Below are 24,680 nucleotides of genomic sequence, written 5' to 3'. Positions count from 1 at the left end.
CCGGGGTCCGAGCGCCCAGCCCGAGCCAAGCAACTGCTGCTACATCAGACCAATCTGACTAAACCGATGCCAGACTAACCAAACCGCCCTAGGTCGCCTGAACTGTAGCCGAATCGCATCTGAACTGCTTCTGAACCACTTGTGAACCGATCGAACCGTCCAAACCATCAGTAAACCACTTCAAACCGTTGACCGATTTTGACTGATCTTCTTTGGGTAATTTTATTTATTTATTTATTTTGTTAAGTTATTTATTTATCCATATTTAAATTTTAAATTTTTGAATAAATATATAAAAAAGTGTTAAAAAAACGAAAACAAAAACAAAAACGAAAACGAAAACGAAAACGAAAATGAAAATATTTGGATGATAAAATTCAAAGAAGTTTGAGTAGCTCTTTAGATAAAAATATTTTTGTAAAAATTATCAAAATATTGAAATATATTGTAAAAATGTTTGGAAACTCTTTTTAACATAAAGATTTTCTTTTTTTTTTCTTTGATTTGAATAAATTGTTTTTAAAGTAAAGTATAAAATATTTATGAAAATATGTATTTTTAGGAAATAAATTTATTTATGAGTAATTATATTATGAGCTAACTTTTAAGTTGAAATAATAATAATAATAATAATTTAAAAAAATTTTGTGAATTTTTGAATATGAGATTCTAAAAAAATTCGTTAAAAATTTTTAAATTAAAAATTTTTTTAAAATATTATCAAAATATTAGGATATTTAAAAAAATTTTCAATAAAAATTTTCATTTACTTTTTATTTAATAAAAAATATGAAATGAACTTTTATAAAAAGATATTATTTGGATTAAATTTTGGTCATCATATTGTATTATTATATGTATTATAAATATTGATTTTGAGGATGGATGTGATTTTGCAAAGCTTGAATAGTAATTTTTAAGAGTTCAATAAAATTTATTTTAATATTATCAAAGTATTAAAATATTTTTAAAAATTTTTTAATAGATAAAGTTTTTATTTATTTTTCAAACGAAAGATTAAATAAACAAAAAAAATAATTTTTTGTTGCAATAAGAAAAATTAAAGAAATTATTTTTAAATATCAATTAAAATATTTTTATAAAAATTAAAAGATAATACGTAATTAATTGATATTATTTTAAACTAAGTTTTATAAGAATATTGATTCTTCTTCACACGTAATCATATTCTTAAGCTCAAATTATTTTAATAGATCTCAAAATTATCCTTTTAATAAATTTTTAATTAATTTAAAATTTTATTAAAATCATAAATTTTGATAGATAAACAATCACACTTAATAAAAAAAATTAATAATAATTCCTTATGTTTTTAATATTATCTAGCGGTATCTTCCCTAATACCATTACGATAATTGTAGAATTTATTTTCAAGTTTATGCTTTACATTCATCGCAAATAGCCAGAGATAATGCATAAAACATAAATGTCTTGTGCGGTTTCCAACACCAACCTGGTTTAGAAAAGTGTGAGATTCAGCAAACTTAAACCATAGACAATACATATAGCAGCCGCTTCCGATGTTTTAGAGCTGAGCTTAGGGTGTATAGTTGGATCATTACTTATATAGTACATGAGGTAAAGTTCATGAAAATTTTTAAAAAATAACAATAATTTAAAAAATTAAAAAAAAAAGAATTCAAATTGATATATTAATAAATTTTAATGTAAAAATTAATAATATTTAAAAAATTATTTAAAATTTAAATTTGATTGATATTTATTTAATAATAAAAAATTTATCAATATTTTTATTAAAAATATTTATCTAAAAATTATATCAAAATTTCGTAAAATTTTTTCAAATTTTATATATTTAATTTATATAATGAGATCTTTTAGTTTATTAATTTTTATTTTTATTTTTAATTTTTAAATAATGATATTTAATCAAAAACTTCACAAATTTTATTTAAAAAATTTTATGTAGGTCTTTTCCCTTACAATTGATGTTCACAAAAGAGCAATATATTAAGATAAACTAAATATAGTGTTATTTTCCTCTCACATTGAAATTAAAAATTTTAAAAAACAGAAAACATGAAGTAAAACTGATAATGGTATCAAACGATCGCTTATATAACTTTAAGGGAAGACTCTTCCCAATAGAATCCCACTGAAAATGAGGGCACCAAACCATTTGTTGGACACAAAACTGTAACGAAGATAACGAGAATTTAATTAGTAGTACTAGAAATCTGCAAGATGCATTTGAGACTCTGTATGACAATTCTACTCAAAACAAATTTCTATCACTTGCTAAAAGAAGATCGATTTGTTGTATTTAAATCACTATCGTTATATTATATATAAATGTATAAAATTATAAATAAGATATAATAATTATCATTTTATTTTATATTTAGTGCATATATAAAAAAAAATTAAATTGCATAAAAAATTAATTATTTTTTTAATATAAAATAATTCAATTCTCTAAAAAAAGAACGATTATTTTAATCTTATATTTCTTTATAAAATAATTCAATTATCTAAACCAGTAAATTCTTTAAAACTAATTATACTCACTTTCTGCTGCAATCAGTTGGGGATGACAGATTAGCAGTCCCTATCTGCCAAGCTAATTGTCCAGATGCAGCTGCTAAAAACACATAATATGGCCACCCTGCTCCAAAAATAGATTATGGGAATTTGATAAGATTAGAAAAGGTTGCAATAACGAAAAATGTTAGTTGAAATTAAGTTCCAATCTAAAGCAGTAAGTAAACAGCTATTGCAGCATTGTATCCAGTAAGAGCAAGACTAGCAATGCATGCAATCGCAAACCCAGTAGTCCATTCCTTGGTTGAATCCCCAAATTTCAAGGCTGTGGATTTAACACCAACTTTGATATCATCTTCTTTATCCTGAATGCATGGTGATCAACATCAAAGAAATTATAGTTTTTAGATGATTGTTAAAATATTTATACTAAGTACAGGGAAACTTTTAAATGCTAAAAGTAAATTGTAAAGCAACTTGTAAGAGAAACTTGTAAATTATTTTTACCTGATGAGCATATATGGTATCGTACACGAGAGTCCAGAAAATACCAGACATGTACAATGGGAAGACAATAGATGGTTGTATGCTTCCATTAACTGCATACCAGCCGAGTAGGGCTCCCCAGTTGAAGGTCAAACCTAAATAGGCTTGGGCCTGCATCAATGATAGTTGTGTCGATGATAAAACTATGGGGGAAAACAATAAATAACAAACAAGCCATTTTCAACAGCAAATATTGATAATAATAATAATGATAATACACAAACATCCTTACCCAGTATGTCAACCTCTTCATGAGAGGATACGTAGAAATTAGAAAGATGAATGAAGTCTCATAGATCGTGCTGTAATTAAGAAATTGTTAGTAAACCAGTAGCATTAGATTGATACATGAATCAGACGTTTAGTCAATAGTATTAGATTGGAAATCTAATGCCAAATAAATGTTTAATTAATAGTATTAGATTCAAATTTAATCAATGTTCGATCAATGGTATTAGATTGAAAATCAAATGCCGAACAAATTTTAAGTTGTTCATTTAAATTGATATTTGAATTTAAAAAAAAAGTATAATTTTCAATCATCAATAAATAACATATAAGAATACTTTTTTTATCATTCAATTAATTCAATAAACTTGCTAAATTTGAGATTATTGAAACATTACTTTTAAAACAAGTAAAATAAAATATTAAAATTGATTTAAAAAATAATTGTGATAGTGATTATATATATTTTTTGTCTACAGGAAAACATTCAAAATCAGAATCTCATGTCGTTTTTAAAACTTCTTTTATCATTAAACCTATAGAAGAAGAACATAATGATTATATTTCTCTCACCCTCACTCTTTTCAAAAAATGAAAAAAAAAAAAAAAACTTTCTTTGGGAGCTCTAGAATCGAGAACCATGTCGGGAGTTAAAAATGACGGGAGGTAGCGACAAAAGCCACGTGAAGCTTGTGTGCTTCATTTTTTTTCCGTGGAATGAATAAAAAATTAATAAAAAAATCATATCATTTACGGTAATTATAATATAATTAATTAATTATAATTTATAATTATATAAAAATCATCAAAATTTTATATAAAATTTATATTTATAAATGATGAATTCATTCATAATTTTTTATTATAATAAAAAAATTATAAATAAAATACTCTTAATAGAAAAGCCATCCATTCCCTCACATAAAAGCTAGGTGGGGAGCAGATAATTAGGAAAACTGTAATACTTAATGACTTGGTCGGAGAAAAAAATAGAATAATAAATAATAATTGAAAAATGATAAATATATAATTTTTTGTAAAATTTTTAAAAGTAAAAATTTAAAAATCTGTAAATGATAACTTTTCTTAAAATTCGTAAGTGGGAAGTATATATCCTGAAGCTCAAAATTTTTATTCCAACAAAATGAATTAATTCCAAATAATCATATAAAAATTGTAGAATAAAGAGAATTATTTGAATAAATTCAAAAATTGCATCAGAATATATATATATATATATTTGAATACAATGAATTCTAACTTTGGATTTATGTAAATAAATAAAATTTTGATTTCATTGAAAAAAAAGTGAATAACTAAGAAACTTGTTTTTTTTTTTTGAAAGAAAAGGTTTCATTGCTCATTATCATAATTTGTCTTCTTCAACAATAACACCAAAAAGCTATCTCATTTACTCGTAAGGCCTCTGCAGCTAGCAGGTGAGCTATTTTGTTGGCTTCTAGTTTAGTATGGACAGAGCTTTGCCTTATTGATCAGATTCCCATATAAGGACCAATCCTCGCCTTTCTAACTTATTAGTTTAACTACCCCTAGTGCATCACCATCCGTTTCAATTCTCTGGAAGCCCATAACAGCTGCAAATTTCACCGCTTCCAAAGCTTCTCAGACCTTAACTATAGTAGGATCCTTACAATGTAGAACCTACTTATGCATGGCTCCTAACACTTGCCCGCAGTGATCCCTGGCAACGACGCCAATAGATGCAATGCCTTCCTTTACATTGAATGCTCCATTGAAATTTATTTTAACTACATTTCAGACGGTTTTTTCCATTTTACCACTTCCTTTGTAGCTTGAGGGTTCTGTTTAGCCTGTATCTATTGATAGGACTCTCGGTAATTACATGCAAACCTAGCAGTATCCTTGGTTGACCTGTGCACTATTTTTTTATCTCTTCATTCCTATTAGTCCAGATGGCCTAAGCTGTTAGGAAAGAGGAGTCCAACCTTATGTAATTTGTTTTGGACCAATTAAAAGCCATAAGCTTTGGTCTTTTTTTTTTACATAGAACCCTAAATACTTAATAAAAAGAGGTGAGTTATTTTAAGGTGAAAAATAAGATGGTGCCAAAAACTAAGAAAATAAAGGGAAAAAAGGAAGCCAGAAAAATAGAGAAAAATGGGAGAAGGGAGAGTTGGTTGAACGAAAATTGATCCATGGTCCGATTGAGCTGAAATTTTATTAGCAAGTTTATAGTTCAAAGTTTCACATTCTGAATAGTGAAGATCAGGTTTGAAGCTCTTTAGAAACAAATCTAAGGTGTATTTGTTGAGTCATTTATTTGATGAGATTTCTCCAATTGTCTCTCTAGTTATTGATTAGCTCTAGTTTTAACTAGAGAAGAACTTTATATATCCATTATTTGATAGATGAGTTTTTTCTGGTGGTCGGTGATTTTTTTTTTCTACACTGAAAGGTTTTCTACATAAATCTTGGTGTGTTTTTTTTTTTTTTTTTATGTTGTTGATTTTTTATTGTTATCTATTACTATGGGTTTATTGCGATATATTACTTTTGCATTGTTATGTTTATTGCTTTAGGCCTAACACAAGTTAGGATTAGAATCTTTCCCTTCGTTTTAAGTTTGCTCCCCTTACCATATGAGACATCCATTCCTTTGCATTCTGCCACTGCTATCCCTCCATGTCTACTATAACTTTTGATTCTTTCCATGCTTTAGTTGCAATTGAACACTTCGTGATTACATGTAGGATTGATTCATCAGCCTATTTGCATATTTGGCAGAGAGCTGAGTCAAACAGCCTTCTCTCCTTTAGATTAGCAAAAATTGGCAGAAACCCATGGCTTAGTCTCCATGCAAAAATTTTAACTTTATTCAAAATGATTGTCCTCCATATTTTATCCCATAGCTCAGGTTCATTTTCCTTGTTGACTATTTGCTCTTCTGCCATTTGTAACCAATATCCAATTTTTACACTATACCTTCCATCCTTGTTATAATACTAGATTAGAACATCGTGAATCTCAACATTGCTAAGAGGAATAGTCATGATATCTTCAATTGTATTACTTGTAAACATAGCATCTAGTTTTTGACCATCCCATTCCTTTGTGCTAGAAACTAATAAATCACTTACCCTTATTTCCCGTGAAAATTTAGCTTCTTTTGGTTGAGGCACAAAACTACCATTTTTGGGTGTCCAAGGATCATGCCATACCCTGATGTTTGTTCCATCCCCTATATGCCACCTTAACCCTTGTCGTAATAAATTTTTGCCTATGTAGATGCTGTGCCAAATATAAGATGGTGAATGGCCTACACCAGCTTCAAAAAAAGTAATGTTAGGGAAATATTTCTCCTTTATCACCTTGTAGACCAAGGATGTGTTATTACGTAAAAATTGTTAACCTTGTTTAGCCAACAATGCTATATTGAAAGCTTCTATGTCTCTAAACCCTAAGCCTCCAGTTTTCTTACCATTGCACAGTTTCCCCCATGTCATCCAGTGAATTCTTTTTTTTTTCACCTCTCTTACTCCATCAGTAATTACTCATAGCCATATTCATCTTGTGACCTAGCCCTTTTGGAAACATGAAGCATGACATGGCATAAGAGAACACCAATTGTAAAATTACTTTAATGAAAACCTTTTTACCACCATCCAAAATCCACTTTTGATTCCACCTATAAACCTTTTATTGTATTTTATTCACTATTTTTCTAAAGGCTTTTTTATTTCCTCTCCCAATCATCATTGGTAGCCCTAAGTACTTTTTTAGGTTGTTTGTGACATGAATTTCAAACTTGTTTTTAACCATCTCATGCTTATCTGTGTTAGTATTCCTACTGAAAAATAATCTTGATTTTTCATAATTGATTTTCTACCATGAACCTTCTTCATATATCTTGAACAAGTGCTTCATCCTTTCGTATTCTGTTTGGCTTACTTTGATGAACAACAAACTATCATCTGTGAAAAATAAGTGAGTGATTTTGGACCCATTTTTGCTAGCTCACATGCCTTATAGTTGACTTTCATTTTTTTATTTGCCAGTAATGTTAAAAACTTTTAGTACAGAACATGTATGATGATAAGGGGTACCCTTATCAGAGGCCCCTTTATGGATAATAGGTGTCAGTCATAGTATCATTAGTAATCACATTATGTCTTATCGTTTTCACACATTGCATACCAATCAATATCTAGTTATCCCTAAACCTAATTTTTCCATTATGGCTTTAATAAAGTCCCACTCTACTCTATCATATGCCTTATTCATGTCCAACTTGAGTGCTCTTTAAGCTTTTTTGCCATTTTTTTTCAGCTTCAAAATATGTAAAAGCTTATACGCAGTTATGACATTATCAATAATTAACCTACCCAAGATAAACGTACTTTGGTTTTCATTGATACAAATTGGTAGAACCTGTTTAATCTATTAGTAATGACTTTGGAAATGATTTTGTACACCATATTGCACAGACTAATGGGATGGAATTAAGACATTTTTTCATTTATTAGTCTTAGAAACAAGCACTATGTGGGTTTTGTTTATTTCTTCCAACCTCTCTTCCCCATTTAGCATAGCAAGACAATAACTATGACATTTGAACACATAATATGCCAAAATTTATGAAAGAACAATGCAGGCATATCGTCCACGCTAGATGCCTTTATTGGATCGATCTGTTTAATAGTGTCGTGAATCTCCTTTAATGAGAACTCCAAAAAAAAAATTATTCATTTTATTTGTCACACATGGGTTTATTGCTTCTAAGATCATTTCCATATTGAATGTCCTTTAGGATTTGAACAAATCTCTAAAATATTTCACCACTTGATCCACTATTGCTTTATCACCTTCATGCCAGTTTCCCAACTCATCATCGAGGCCATTGATTCTATTATTTCTCCTTTGAGATGCTTGTGAGTGAAAGTATCTTGTGTTCTTATCCCTCTCTTTGAGCCAAAAAACTTTAGATCTTTGTTGCCAGTGTACTTTTTTATGTCCATCAGTTTGTTCAACTATTTTTTAACATCCAGTTTTTCCTCTTTTTCTTTTACAGTGTTAGCACGTAATTAGATATTTTTAAGAATACTAGTCAACCTCTCGATTTTGAAACTTTGATCATGGAATTTTTTTGTGCCCCATTTGTGCATTATCCCCAGCTTCTTCTCTAATTTCTGCCTTATTCCTATCCTAACAATTTTTTTTTAGCCTCTTTAACTAAGTGCTCGCACTCAGGTTCTTTTCGTCACATAGCCTCAAAAAATTTCTCCATTTTACCCTCTCAGTAAGTTTTTTCCTTCTTAGCCTTAACGTATTTACCGTGATTGAGATATGGTCAGGTACTGGTCTTGCCAAGTTTTTGACTATATAGCTAGGAAGCCTCTCTCACTATTTTGTTGAAGCCACTGCCCGGTCGAGCCTATCTCATATCCTAAATGTAGGGTTTGATCTTTTACTCCAAGTAAATTTTGGCCCTCTAAAACCTAAGTCAAACAAACCTGTATCGTCAAGTGCCTTTCGAAATTCAACCATTTGTCTTTCAAATCCAATCCACCCATTGTCTTTTTCATTATCCCAAAGTATTTCATTGAAATCCCTAAAGCAAAGCCAGGACATTTGGTCTTTAGTAGCCAGCATTTTGAATAGATTCTATGTTGTCCTCCTCTTCTCCCTAGCTTCTGGTTCAATATAAAAATTGGTTAGCCTCCATTCTTGGTCATCTGATTCCTTGATTGCCACATTAATATGGTGACATAAGTAACTCAATAACCTCAGTGTTGAAAAATGATTCAAAATTAAGTTCATGTATGGGCTCAAAGTTTTAGGTTTTAGGATATAGTTGATAGTAGACGATGATTTTTAAGATTAGTGGGTAGTAGTTATTGGTAGTAGTTATTAAACATGGTTGAGTGATTCTTAATATTCAGCCACTTTTCTTACTTTTCCATTATCTGTTAACTATTTGAGTTTTTTCTCTGTTAATAAGCCTATAAAAAGGTTGATTGAGTTTAATAGAAATACAGAGTAATTTATTTACAATTACCCAAAATTTATTATTTTTTGTGTGTCGTGATTTAATTTAAAAGAAAGCCTACCTTTTTTTCTAACAAATCTTTAGTATCAGAGCCTTAAGATCCTTACCTATTTTTTGTATCCGTCAAATTGTCAATGATGATAGTAAATAATAGTTCAAATGTAGTCCAACCTCTCATTCCTGTGTTCGATGAAAAATGTTATGACTTTTGGAGCATTAAAATGGAGACACTTTTAAAATCTCAAGATCTTTGAGATTTTGTAAAAATCGGATATGATGAGAATGATAACGATGAAGGACGATTGAAAGATAAAAAGAAGAAAGATTTCAAAACCCTATTTATCATTCAGCAAACAGTTCATGAGATACTTTTCTCTAGGATTGTAGCAGCTAACACTTTAAAGGAAGCTTGAAAAATCCTACAGAAAGAGCTCAGGGCTCTTCAAAAGAAGCTATTGCTGTGAAACTCCAAACTCTCCAGCATGAGTTTGAAACTTTAATGATGATGAGTAAAGAAATAGTGCAAATTTTCTTTCTAGAGTAATTTTTATTATTACTTAATTGAGATCTTATGGTGATAAGATTACAGATGAGATTATTGTTTTCAAAGTTTTACGAAGTCTAACTCCAAAGTTTGATCATAGAATTACTGCAATAGATGAGTCTAAGGATTTATCTATTTTTTTTTATGAACTAATGGGTTCTTTGCAAGTTCATAAAGCAAGGTTGAATAGATCACAAGAGAAGACTGATGAGAAGGCATTTGAAGTGAAAGGGGAAAAAACTAGAAAGAAAGTGTCCGTTAGCAAAAGACGTGGCAGATGAGGCTTTCTAAAAGAGGATGTGGCAAAGGTAGAGGAAGAAGCTATTTTAATGGATAAAAAAGGTAATCTGATGGTGAGCAAAAAGGAAACATAAGTACTGTTCAGTGTTATAATTGTAAGAAATTTGTGCATGTAAAAGTAAATTACTGGAACCAAGTGAGCTATGTGAAGGAAAAAAGCAAAGAAAGTAAGTTATTCATGACTCATTTCCTGGCTAATGAAGCTTCAAATGATGTTTGGTTTATGGATAGTAGGTGCTCGAACCATATGACCCCCAATATATCACTGTTTAAAGATCTTGATGAGTCACAAAAGTTACAAGTCAAACTTAAGGATAACAAGCAGATGCAAGTTGAAAGGAAATGTATCGTTGTAGTAGAGGCAAGCAATGGTAAAATAAAATTACTTTCTGATGTCTTCTTTGTTCCTAATTTAGCGCATAGTTTGTTAAGTGTTGGACAACTAATGGATGGTGAATGTGCAATTTGTGTTTGAAAATGGAATATGTGTGATTAAAGACAAATTTGGGCAACCTATGGTGAATGTGCATATGATAGAAAACAAAATGTTTCCACTTAAAATTTTTAACGTGGAAAAGCAAGCTCTTTTTGTTAGTAGGAAGGATGAATCAAAATTGTGGCATCTGCGATATGGACATTTCAATATCAAGGCTTGCAGTTACTAAGTAAAAAAGGTATGGTTCTTGGATTACCTAAAATTTGATCTCTTGATTTATGTGAAGGGTGTATTTATGGAAAACAAGCAAGAAAGTCATTTCCAAATGGACAGTCATGAAAAGTTTCTGAATACCTTGAATTGATACATGCCGATCTATATGGGCCTATGGGAACTACATCACTTGGTGGGAGTAAGTATTTTTTTTCTTTTTACTGATGATTGTAGTCGAATGAGTTGGGTTTATTTTTTATCCAATAAGTTAGAGACTTTTGAAAGTTTCAAAAAATTCAAGGCTCTTGTGGAAAAACAAAGTGAAGCGTTCATAAAGACTCTTCGCATTGATCAAGGAGAAAAATTTTTATCTAATGAGTTTAACATTTTTTGTGATGAAAATGACATTCACAGGGAATTGACTGCACCTTATATTATAGAGCAAAACTGTATAGCTGAAAGAAAAAATTGTATTATTGTGGAAATGGCTAGAAGCTCATTATAAGCAAGAGGACTACCAAATCATTTTTAGGCTAAAACTGTGGCAACTACTGTTTACTTGCTGAATCTTTCTCTTATAAATACAATCTTTAATCAAACACCTTATGAAGCTTGAAGAGGTACAAAGCCGACAGTAAGCCATTTGATAATTTTTTGTTGTGCTGCTTATGTTTTGGTTAATTTTCAAGCTCATCACAAACTTGAGAAAAAATTTGAAAAATGCATTTTTGTGGGATATTGCACTCAATTCAAAGCATATCGTCTATATAATCCTCTTAGTGGTAAGGTGATTATTAATAGAAATGTGATCTTTGATGAAGATACAAGTTGGGAGTGGAATGGCAAAAATTAGACTACTCAAGTTATGATTCCAAGTGAAAGTGAGAATTTTAGTGAGAATCCAACAAATGAAGATGTCGAATCAATTCTCACAAACTCTCTAGGTAGTTCTTATTCATCGGTTTCCTCATCTCACTCTTTATCTTCAACCTTACGATACAATAGTTCACCTTATTTGAAAGAATTATCAGATGAAACACCTTCAAGAAAGTTCAGATCTTTGAAAGAGATTTATGAAACTTGTCAATTTGCTCTCCTTGTTTCAGATCCAACAACTTTTGAAGAAGCAGCAAACAAAAAAGAATGGCAAAATACAATGCAAGAAGAGATGATGGTAATTTAGAAGAATGAAACATGGGCAATGGTAGATTTACCGAAAGATAAGAATGTAATTGGCTTCAAATGGGTGTTCAAAACTAAATACCATGCTGATGGAACCATACAAAAGCACAAAGCCCGGTTAGTGGTGAAAGGATACTCGCAGCAATAAGGTATTGATTTCGAAAAAACTTTTTCTCTGGTTGCTGATTTGAAATGGTGAGAATTATTTTAGCCTTGGCTGTACAATTTTATTGGCCTGTTTATCAAGTTGATGTTAAGTTTGCTTTTTTAAATGAAGATTTAAAAGAAGAGGTGTATGTCAGTCAACCTTAAGGGTTTGTGATCAAAGGCAAAGAAACAAAGGTGTACAAGCTAAAGAAGGCACTTTACGAGTTGAAACAAGCACCATGGGCATGGTATAGTAAGATTGATAGCTATTTTTGTCACAATCGCTTTACAAGAAGTGATAATGAGCCTACTCTTTATGTGAAGAAGAAAGAAAAATATGATCTTATAATTATTTGCCTTTATGTTGATGATATTATTTATATGGGCTCATGTGATTATCTTGTTGCTAAATTTAAAGCTAACATGATGAAGAAATTTGAAATGTCAGACATAGGTCTGTTGTATTATTTTTTAGAGCTTGAGGTGAAGCAAGGTGAGGATGAAATTTTCATTTCACAAAGAAAGTATACAATGGATCTACTTAAAAGATTTAATTTGTTCAACTGCAATCTGACTGCCACACCCATGAACATGAATGAGAAGTTACAACTTGAAAGTGGTTCAGAAAAGGTTGATGCAAAACTTTTAGAAGCTTAGTAGGAGGTTTGATTTATCTGACCCATACTAGACCAAATATTACATTTTCTGTTGGTATAATATCTAGGTTTATGTAAAGTCTCACAAAACATCATCTTGAAACAGAGTCTTACATTATATTGTTGGAACTAGTGATTTTGGGATTTGGTATTGTCAAATTACAAACTTCAATTTATATAGATTCCAAGATAGTGATTGGGCAAGTTCATTGGATGATAGAAAAAGTGCTTCGACAAGTGTTTTCACTCTTGGATCAAGTGCCATCACATGGAGTTCAAAGAAACAAGCTACAACAGTTTTATCATCTTCAGAAGCTGAGTATGTAGCAGCAACTTTAGCAACTTGTCAAGCAATTTGGATTAGAAGACTTCTCGCAGATCTTTGTCAGGTTCAAGATAGAGCAACTAAACTTTTTTGTGACAACAAGTCAGCAATTGCTATGACAAAGAATCCATTTCATGGGAGAACAAAGCACATTGACATTATCTTTCATTTTATTCGTGACTTAGTTGGAGATGGTGTAATCAAAATGGAGCATTGTGGAATGGACGAATAGTTAGCAGATCTTTTCACCAAAGCACTTTCAAGAGAGAAATTTTTCTACTTCAGATTACGTCTTGAAGTATGTGATTTTGAATCAAGAGAGAGTATTGAAAAATGATTCAAAATTAAGTTCACGTTTGGGCTCAAAGTCCTAGGTTTTAGGATATAGTTGGTAGCAGACGATAGATTTTAGGATTAGTGGGTAGTAGTTGTTAGTAGTAGTTATTAATCGGTTGAGTGATTCCTAATATTCAGTCATTTTACCCACTTTCCCCACTTTTCGATTATCTATTAACTGTTTGAGTTATTTTCTCTGTTAGTAAACCTATAAAAAGGTTAATTGAGTTTAATAAAAATGCAAAGTAATTTATTTACAATTACCCAAATTTATTTTTTCTTGTGTGTGGTGATTTAATTTAAAGGAAAGCCTACCTCCTTCCCCAACACTCAGATCAACTTTCTTCTTCTATAGTATTAACAGGCCCTACTTCTCCCAATAGTGTCTACGCCAACCATTCGTTTCATACCACACTTCTTTCGAACTCTGTCTAAGTTACATACTTTAGAAAAGGTTTCGCAAAGGAAAACCACCTCGGGATCTTCTCGACTTAGCATCTTCTAAAAAGTTCAAACTGCTCGTGGGTTCCTAAGCTCATGACAGTTCCAGACCAAGCACTTCATTATTCTCGATGACACTAGTAACCAATCTCCGTTGTTTGTTCTGAATTACTGTTTGTATCATTTTTCATTTCTTTCTTACTTTTCTTCTTCGGATTATCAATATCCATCTTTCTCAGTTCTTCTGGTTCAAATTTCCTCTTCCCCACTTTCTGTGTATGTCCATTAGGTTCTTCATTGGGTCTATATGCCAACTTTTTCCACTTTCTCCTGACTTGGGTTTTAACAGCTTCTTCAATGTTGCATGGGGCCTTGTTTGAGTGTCCTGTTTCCATATTCATCACTAGAGTACCAGACCCACGTGCATGTTCCTCCATATTAATCCCTCTTTGCAAAGTATCACTATTCTCTACAGTTTTTGCCATGTGAGCCATATGTTTCCTATGTAACAGGTTATCCAAGAGTTTCCCATTTAAGCTTGGTATGGGTACTATTCTACTGGGTGAGAAGCCAACTTCATCTTCTAAGCCTATTTTGATGTTTTCTACTTGATTAATTTGAGCTTCAGGTGGGAAGGGCATGCATACCCCACTATTGAGTGGCTCTTCAATATTCTCCTTAAATATTCTGTTTAAGATATCACCTTCCCTCTGTACATTTGATTTTCCCCTAATAATCCATCCAAGATATTCTCAGTACCTCTAACCCTGAGATCAATCTGCTATATATCCCGTTTCTCTTGTTTCGAATTTGGGTCCAACTTTACTACATTATCAGTTAATATTGGCTAAACCACTCCTCTGCCATCTGTCGCCATGCCTTGGGAACTTACATTGGCTTGTCCATTTCCATTAATAATCTTGATTGTAGAAATCGCATGGCTATTACCTTCCCTCTCTCTCACGACTTCCTTAAGTTTTAAAAGGGATAATCGTAACCACGCCCCATACTACTTGCTATCTGATTTTCCTCCTCCTTCTCTTTGTACGTTTCCCTTATAGTCCTTTTCCACATGCCCTAGTTTCCCACATTGATAGCATAAGCTCGACAAGCGTTTGTAGCTCAATCTCCCTCAAGTTTCCTTAGAATTTCCATTTGTTATGATCTGTGCAACTCTATGGAGAGGCTTTGTTACATCTATGTCTATCCTCATACGTAAGAACCTTGACCACCCTCATCGATCGAGCCTAGCATCAATTGCTTTAAGGTCTCCCATTATTCATCCAATTTTTTTGTGCTGTCGTGATTCCTCGTACCCAGTAGTAATCCATACACATGAACCTAAAATGTTGCTATGTCAAAATTGTAATATTTTGGTCTAAATTTCCTATTATGTTCTTTGAACAGTATGATCTGCTTATCAAACGACCTTGGTGACCCATCAAGCACCCTATTCTTATCCATCACAATAGCAAACTTGAAGAGAAACCTGTTGCCCTCCAAATCCATAATCTTTACTTGTTTAGCCAGTCACCAGATAATCTTCAGTGTCCCTTTCATCGCCGCTTTATTAAATGCCTTATTTGTGAAGAGTGTACCTACCAACCAGGCTCTTCATTCCTTGTTTCCATTGCCCCAACTACCCATGTCTGTAACTATATTGTCATTCTCGTCATTAGTCAATTTCAAACTCTTCCACAAAGCTTCAGACATTTCCTTGATTTCTAGTAATCTGCCCTAAACTTCAGTTGGAAAAGAACACAAAACCCGCTGACACTAACTATACTCACTGGAGCTAAGACTAGGGGTGTAATCAATCAAGTTCGAGTCAATACAGTATTAAATTTGAGCTCGAACTTGATTCAAAATTTGAGACTCAAAATTTGGCTTGAACTCGATCGAGTTGTATTTTTTTAACTCGAGCTCGACTCAATATAAAAATCGAGCTACTTAAATTCACTCAATTAAGCTTAATTAATATGTAAAAATAAGCTCGATTCTTATATTTGATAAAAACTCAATTATTTGTACTCAAGTTTGAGCTCGAGTTAGAGATATTTTATTAATAAAAATAATAAAAATATATTTAAATATAAAAACTCTACTAGACTCGTGAGCTACTCGAACAGGATATAAGAATGCTCGAACTCGACTCGATCAATGAGTCGAGTTACTCGAGCTCGACTCGATAATAATTGAGTCGAATTCAAATTTTATTCGAATCAAATCCAAATAACTTGTAAGTATTAATATATCATTTATACCCTTGTTAAGACTAACTAATCCTCAAAGATGATCCAAAATGGAAAACCTAAGGCAATAAACTCTCTTGTGACAGGACAAGACTCACTACCTCTCATAGAGTAAACCGTAAGAAGACTCATCCAATCTCAAAAGGTGCTTGAGATAAACAATCTCAACTCTAAATAACCAAAAATATGGTTTTTCAGTTTAAAATTTTGAATAACTACGAAACTTATGTCAACAATAATATGATCAATGCGAATAGAAATAAAAATAATCAATTAATATAGAAATATAGTGAACATGATTATAAATTTTATATTTGTTCTATATTATGTTATAAATATAATATACTTAGACGTAATCTTTTAAATAAATGTGAATAAAGTATGATATAAATTATAATCTTTGTTATTAAAAATTAAATTAAATTTGAGGAAGAATAAATTATTAATAAAATATTTAGTATTTTTTTGGCAAAACGAATATTAATATACATATGTTATTTATTAATACAGCAAAATGTTTAACAAAAGTAAAAGTATATTAATTCTGTCAACAAGTACATTTTAAATAAAATTACGTAGATTATGATTAATTACTTTTAATTTTAATTTTAATTTAATTTAATTATTGATTTAATTATCATTGTTAACAAAATATAATTATACTGATATTTACATATATTAAAATTTTGAAAATAATATATATGATAAAAATTTATTTTTGATAAATAATATTTTTTTATAAAATAAAATATTTATACTATTTAATTATTTTCATGCATATTGAGTTATTTAAGTGCATATATGATATCATTAATATTTATTGTATTTAAAACTCCTCATCATATAATTAATATAAATACTCAAATCAGACATATAAATCCGTTGCATAGCACAAACATTATCTACTTATAAAAAAAAAAAAAGAAAGGAGAAAGGAATTATAGGAGAAGAGAAACAACTGACCTATAGTTGGGGAGTTGGAGGAGAATTCCATGACTCAAAATCAATTGAAATGCATAAAAATAAAGTCCTTGAAGTGGTGTTACAGCACCACTTGCAATTGGTCTCAGTTTTGTACGCTCCACCTGCACAAAAAAAAAAAAAAATCACAAGAATAAAAATTAATTGTCTATTTATCACTAACCTATATGGCTAGATAAAATTATATATTTGTTTAGATTTGCAGCACAACTGGTTAAAATACTTCAAAAAAAAAAAAAAAAAACCAATAAAAGCATGAATCGTGCCTGTAAAGAGAGACTCTGTTTGATCATTGTTTTTGTATATTTATTAGTATTTTGTTTTTAGTTAGAAATAAAAAGTAAGAAATGAATTTGTAAACAATAAAAATAAATAAATAAAGGGTTTCATAATAGTTAAAAGTATAAAAGATGGATCCACTTACAGTGTAAGATTTTATAATTTTATGGCAATTTATGACCATTGATATCAACTCAATCTAATGGTTGGTTTAAATAACCATTTAAATATAAATTCATTACTTCTTTCTTATTTTATTTCTTTTTGGATTAATATTATAAATAACTCTTAAATTATAATAAACTATTCAATGTAATATTTAAATTTTAAAAATCTCTAATATGATATTTAAATTATAAATTTATTAACTAATTCAATATTTAGATGATTATTTGTATATTACGTGTTATTATTTGAAGTTACTTACATTAAAAATGAATACTATATTAATTAGTAGATTTATAATTTAAATGTCACATTAAAAATTTTTAAAATTTAAATATTATATTAAAATTTCGTAATAATTTAAAGATGACATTAACCCTTCCTTTTTTATTGAGTCTAGAGATTCTCTTTCACTCTTCTCTTTACTCTTTTAGTTCTTATGTTCTTTGATTTTCTCCTTATCCTAATCACAAATGCCACCAGTTTCTTTCTTTGTCCTTATCACATATGCCATCAGATGCTGCACAAATTAAAAACAATGCATTTCAAGTAAGGACAGAATTTATACAATTTTAACTTGTTTTTATATTTTATATGAATTTCCTCATCCTGTACTGAATTTTGAAAAAAAAAAAGGAAAAAAGAGGAAATTGATTATCATTCATAAAATTCTTGTAATTTACCTGGCTTCCTTTAATAAAACACTTACAACTTTACCTATTTGCTTTAGGAGGTACAAGAAATAAATCTAAAATTTAGGAATCTGGAGAGTTTTACTTTTCAATATTCCATATATAGTAATTGAATGCAAAATAGAGAAAGTGATTTGCTTGACAAACTCTCATTATGCAAGGAAACATATAAGCCGATTTTGTTAGATGGAAGACAAGGGAAGGAAGGTGAGAGCAAAATGTGAAAGAGCGAAGGCAGCTGTGTGATTAGAAATAATAGATACATAAAGGAAAAATGTAAGGTAAATATATATTAATGATAGAGTTTGACTCTATTCGATCCTTTAGATTTGATAAAATCAATTATCACAACTCATAAACGTATAAAACTAAAATATTTTACATTAGTGAATTCTTCCTCAAAATATAATAAATGTTTAAAATGCCTTTAAATTGAATTCGTAAAATTTAATCATTGGAGTTTTTTATTAGTGTGTTTGGATAAAAAATTTTAGAATCTTAGCATTTTGAAATTATTATAGTATTTGGATAATTATTTTTTAGAAATAAAATTTGAATATTGGAATTTGATAAGATAAAAAAATAATTATAATATATAAATAATGATATTAGAGATAAAAAAATAAAACACTAAAAATATAAATAATATGAGTGTCATTATATTTGTAAAAATGTTGGATATTACAAACAATATGAAAAATTTTTTTAAAAAAATTTTATAATAAGTTTTGTAATTAAAATTAAAAAAAAAAAACAAAAACAAAAGTTAGATACAAAAAGAAACATAATTAATATGGATTTTTTTCTATAAAATAAAAAAATTTCATAATTTTCTACCAAGTAGGTGAAATTTGAAGAGAAAATTTGAGCTTTCCAAAATTTTTATTAAAATTAAAAATTTTTTGACTATTCGACTTTTATTTTGTTAAAAATTGAATTCTTTTTTAAAATTTTAAAAGCCTCATTAGTAATGAAATCCCATCTTAAAATCTTTTATTCAGATGGACCTTTTAAGGAAAACGGCTATATAAAAAATGCTAATAATAAGGATCAAAAGATTTTTTTTTTTTTTGAGTAGTCAATAGCCTTTTAAAATTAGCGCTTTTTTTTTTTTCTAAGTAAGGGAAAATAAAACTCCGGAATTTGATTCCAAGGAAAAATAACCTGTCTATCAATGTCACGATCAAGGATGTCGTTAATTGTACAAGCAGCTCCCCTCAAAAGTGGAGCCACACAAAATCATAGGGCTAAAGTCTTCAAATCTGGAAGACTTCCTTGCGATGCTGCCAACGTAGCCGACCTGTAGAAAATCAAATACTAAATATATATCTTCCCAAAAACAAAAAATAGAAAATATATAGAAAATTTAGGGAATTAAATTTAATTAAGCAGCAGCATTTTTAAGTTTTCACCCGAATACTCTAAAACCAAAATATTAGTAAATCAAAGTAAGAAAAACTCTTACCACGCAAACGGCCAAATCAGTAACCATGCACCGATGGGTTTCTCCACGCGAGCAAGCTTAGCATAAGGCTGAATTTTTTTGGGTAAGTAATCAATCCACGATGAAAACTTAACAACTCTCTCATTTTGGCCGATTAGCTTTTGATCATCTTTGCCTGCTGGAGATGTGGCACTTGACATGCAGGCAATTCTGGTTTTGCAATTCGAGGAAAGAAACGCGGAAATTTTTTCGAGAAAAAGATCGAGTGGTGAATCGGCTGTTGAAAGCAGGATTCTTGAACATCCTTGTTGTTGGGAGCCAAGAAAAGGGAGAGGGGAAAAGGGAGAGGAAGCAAGGAGCCTGCTTGAAGCGTGAGCAAGCGAAAGTGACGCCATCTTTGCTGTAAAACTGAGAAAGAACTAGTGGACTAAACTCAAATTGCGCTTAACAAAGAATGTTAAGAGTTATGCCATATAAACACAGTCGCCAAGATTGAAACCACCAACTGCAACCTTCCCCCGTCACATTCATGATGGTATTCTGACTCCAAGTCTACGGCAGCCATAAAATTTTTTTTGCTCAAATGGCGGCCAGAGACATTTTTTTGGTCAAAGGGCAGCCGTAGAATTTGCCTTTAAATACGGACCCAAGCGGCTTGCGTCAGGAAAATGACCCTGCTTAGCTGCTGATGCTCTGTGTTCCAGTTTAATTTCGATGAACAATTGAACATCCATTTACCAAGTTCCAGTATCTAATAATATGTATACGGTACTTCTTACGTTCGGTAGTGTCTCGTTTTCGATTTTTTTCCTATTTTATAGAGAAAAACAATTGTTAGTCGTCTAGTTTTATTAATCATGTATGAGTGTTTCTCCTTGCGAAACCGGCCGCGTGTTTAGGTGACATATAAATAATCAATAAAATATTGCATCGATTATTACAAGGAACATAAATAAAGAATTCTGCCTGCACCTACTCAGATCCATCTCTATTAAAATGGTATTTGTAAGAAAAATAATATAATTAATACATTATCTCTTCTAAAATTGATGAGAATAGTGTATTATTTAAATAAAAATTATTTTTTAAAAATAATAATATCCTTATCAATGTTTATAAATATCCATTAATAGGATCATATGCTTTAAAACATTTATCATATAGTTGAGTTTCATAAGTAATGTATAGATCATATTACGATCAATATATTGAAAAATAACGGAAAACATTTCAAGGTAGGAGTTTTCATTCATTCAATCCATTTGGTTAAATCCTTTAATGAAGTAACCAAGATCGAATTGACTAATTAGTATCCATTAACTCCCTAGCTCTTTTAAAACCATTCACCGGCATTGTATCTTCATATACCCTCATCTTACTTTTTTTTTTTGAAACTTGTTAAAGGTATTTTTGGATTCAAAAGGTAAATCGGTCATTTCTCTTATTAGAAATTGTTAGCAAGTAGCTAAAGGTATTTTTGACTTTTAGGCTAACCTGACACATATAATGCTATGTCAACTCGACTATATCACTATCTTACCTAACAAATTCCTCACTTTTTGTCTATAAATAAAGCCACTCAAGTACTATCTATCCAATCTAATTTTCTCCTTTACTTTCCTAGTTTCCTTTCCTTTTGGCTTCCTCTAGTCGATTTTTGACTTAAGCGTTGAAACGTAAATGCAGAGAACATTTAATGCCTTTGCTCTTAATCGTTCTTTTTTTTTTTTAATGATTTTAGGGTCTTAACCCTGAGCTCGGAGCTCGGCCATAACATTTTGCATGCCAAGTAAGGGCATATTTTTTAGTCGAGCTAAATATTATGCCATTTAGAAAAAAAGCTAACGAGGAAGGAGAACCAACTGTCCCAACTAGGACCGACCACCCACAATAGCCAACCTATAGACTGATTTACATCGGTACAAGTAGAGCTAGCCATAGAACAATTCTAAGCCTTAATCAAATAAATCCAAGCCTTAAAATAAATGGTCCAAAGCATAACGCCACCCCAAGCCTTAAAAGTATCAAACTTAGTCACACTTGGTAGATAACCACCAGAAAGGCAACTAAGTTATGAAGAAGTCAAAGCTTCTTCAACTTTTAGGGAGAAGGAACATGCCATTTCAGCCACCCATCACTATTATCCCAGCCACAACCTTACCGAAGCCACTACCTAAAATTCCAAATAAATCGACCAAGAGCCCCAATCGAATAGAGATCTGGAGGTTAGAATGTAGGTTATAAAAAAAGAGTTGAAAGGAAAAGCTATCGCTTTTGAGGACAAGCTGAAGTTCCTAGAGATCTCGCCCTTCATCGAAGAGATTGACAATACTATGCCTAAAAAAGAATTCAAAATGCTGACCTTGGAGACCTACGACAGTACCTTTGATCTTTTAATCATTTGAAACTTTATAGAACTAACATAATGATACATGATTTAGATGAGGCCCTAATATGTAAAAGATTGGCTATAATCCTCAAAAGGGCAACTTGATCTTCATATTGTAGCTTCAAATTGAGGTTGATCACCTTATTCAAAGAGTTTAACCATTTTTTCTTCTCTCTTTTCGTTAGTAGTAGAAGAACTAAGAAAACTACCCAAAGCTTGATATTATTCCATCATGGTAAAATCAAGTCTTTAAAAGACTACATTATAAGTTTTAATAAAGAAGCTTTACAAGTAAAAGATCTAGAGTAAATGGCCACTGTAGTTTCCATAACCAATGGACTTAGTGACAAAAAATGCCAAATGAAGCTTACCATGTCTCTAAAGCAACCAAAGACGTTAGTTGACATCCTACTTGTGGCTGAAAAATTCATAAACATTAAAGCTACTATGAAAAATCACTAAGTTGATAGAGACTTATCCCTCTTCCTTGGTGGTCAATGTGAGAAAGACTCAATCCCTCTCTTCAGTTAAAAAAAAGATAAAAAATTCTACAATCTTCCCCTAAGAAGAAGATGACATAAGGCTAGGAGCTCAAGTAGAGAAAGGAACTACATTTCACTGAATACCCTTAAGAGAGGATTATGATGCAAATAGAAAAAGATCCAAAGCTTAGATGACTGAAGCTATTGAGGCAGAACTCAAAAAGGGACCCAACCAAAAGATAAGCCTTTCACTAAGACATCAACCATAACATAGATGATTATGTCAACCTGAAGAATGAGATAGAAAGTTTGATCAAGAAAGGTCAGCTAGAAAGATTTATAGATTGAAAGACATATGGTCAAGGCAAGAAAAACTACAAAATGGGGAACATAGAAAAAAGCTAATGAGAAATTAAGAGGATGGACTAGATGGAAATCGAGGTGATCAAAATCAAAGAAATGAGTAAGAAAAGAGAGGCTAAATAGTAGATAATAAGCCCATTGTAGGCATAATTAATGTGATCATTAGGGAAAGTTCTACGCTAGCCAAGAGAAAGTTTGACCAGGGAATGATCATGGCGAGAGGGTCATCGACTAAAAAAAAAAAGTTAAAAAGATGAACTGATCTTCTTCACGTCGAAAGACATGAAATAAATCCAATTCCTACATGATAACGTTATTGTAGTCACTACTATTGTATATAATTATACAATAGTAAAGATTCTATTTGATAGTGGAAACTTGACTAACATCTTGTACTATGCCATAATGTTGAAAATAAGAATAAGATAATAGATGTTGAAGCCATTCACTAGCACACTAATCGACTTTAGGAATGAAGGTGCTAGTAAAATGAACAATCAAGTTGCCAATCACATTAGGTAATGAACTGAAAAGCATTACCTAGGTTATCGAGTTTATGGTGGTGAATGTGTCTTCAACTTTCAACATGATACTAGGTTGACCTAGCCAGTCTATTATACAGTTAATTGGCTTAACTCCTCATTTAAAAATCAAGTTTTAGACATCGAATGGGGCTAAAAAAGTTAGAGAAAACTAGTCTATGGTGCAACAGTGTTACGTCACAACAATGAGAAGTGGGATTGGAAAGCAGATTGACAGTTGTGGCAGGAAAGAAGAGCCAAAAAAGATAAAAAAAAAAATAGACATAAAGATGAGAAAAGTAAAAAAAATAAAGCAAAGCAACCTCAGTAAGAAGCAACAAGAAATTGATTGAAAAAAAAATGCATTTTTAAGTCATTTTGAACCCCTAAGCTCCATACTTTTACAAGCTACGAACTTTTATAATTTTTTAACAAACATATAAAAGTCGAGCTCTCAAGTTAGCATACATATTTGCCAATAGGACCGAGTTATTAAGTCGATCAAAAGAAAATTTTAAATTCAAATTTAAATTTTGATTCAATTTGCTCTCTACTGCATGCCACTCTACTAATAAGAAAAACTAATTGTCATATCAAGATTTGTCTATTTTGCAAAAAATAATCCTGACCTAACTGAACAAAAAGAAATAATTGACTAAAGACCTGAGGTTGATGAAAATAGATCAGAATTGATAAAAGAACTCATCTCTATGCAATTTTAGAAAAATAATCCCAAAAAATATATGTAAATTTGGGTCAAGCTAGACCATAAAGAACACCTCATTCAATTACTAAGAAAAAAAGCTTACATGTTTTCATAAACCCTATTAAATATGCTAGGGATCAATCTTGAAATGATGGTCCATAGGTAGCACACCGATCCAAACATGAAACCAATTCAGCAAAAGAAGAGTACTTTTACCCTAGAAAGGCACAAGGCTATTGAGGAAAAGGTCGATAAACTACTACAAGCAAGTTTTATCAGGGAAGTATATTACCCTGATTGGATAGCAAACATAGTCATGGTAAAAAAGCATAACAAAAAAAGAGAATGTGCGTTGATTTTACCAACCTCAACAGAGCTTATCTAAAAGATAGCTTTTCTCTTCTTAATATAGAATGATTGGTTGATGGCAATGTCGAGCATGGCCTGTTCAGTTTCATGGACACATATTTAGGCTATAATAAATCAAAATGCTAAAAAAAG

The 24,680-nt window shown here is 30.8% G+C and overlaps 1 pseudogene across 1 annotated transcript; it reads right to left on the bottom strand.

The window, feature by feature from the left end:
* Positions 1–1,935: 1,935 nt before the first annotated feature.
* On the bottom strand, positions 1,936–20,603 carry LOC111282258 (4-hydroxybenzoate geranyltransferase 2-like; annotated as a pseudogene). Its single transcript, XR_016342477.1, has 8 exons — positions 19,740–20,603; positions 19,439–19,574; positions 17,121–17,242; positions 3,302–3,371; positions 3,031–3,180; positions 2,755–2,888; positions 2,551–2,649; positions 1,936–2,176 (listed from the first exon to the last, which is right to left on the bottom strand). The product of XR_016342477.1 is annotated as a 4-hydroxybenzoate geranyltransferase 2-like (transcript).
* Positions 20,604–24,680: the final 4,077 nt, after the last annotated feature.

The sequence above is a fragment of the Durio zibethinus genome, chromosome 5, assembly GCF_047325235.1.
Source record: "Durio zibethinus cultivar Kanyao isolate XHJ-2024 chromosome 5, ASM4732523v1, whole genome shotgun sequence".
NCBI lineage: Eukaryota > Viridiplantae > Streptophyta > Magnoliopsida > Malvales > Malvaceae > Durio > Durio zibethinus.
This window is presented reverse-complemented; position numbering and strand designations above follow the sequence as displayed.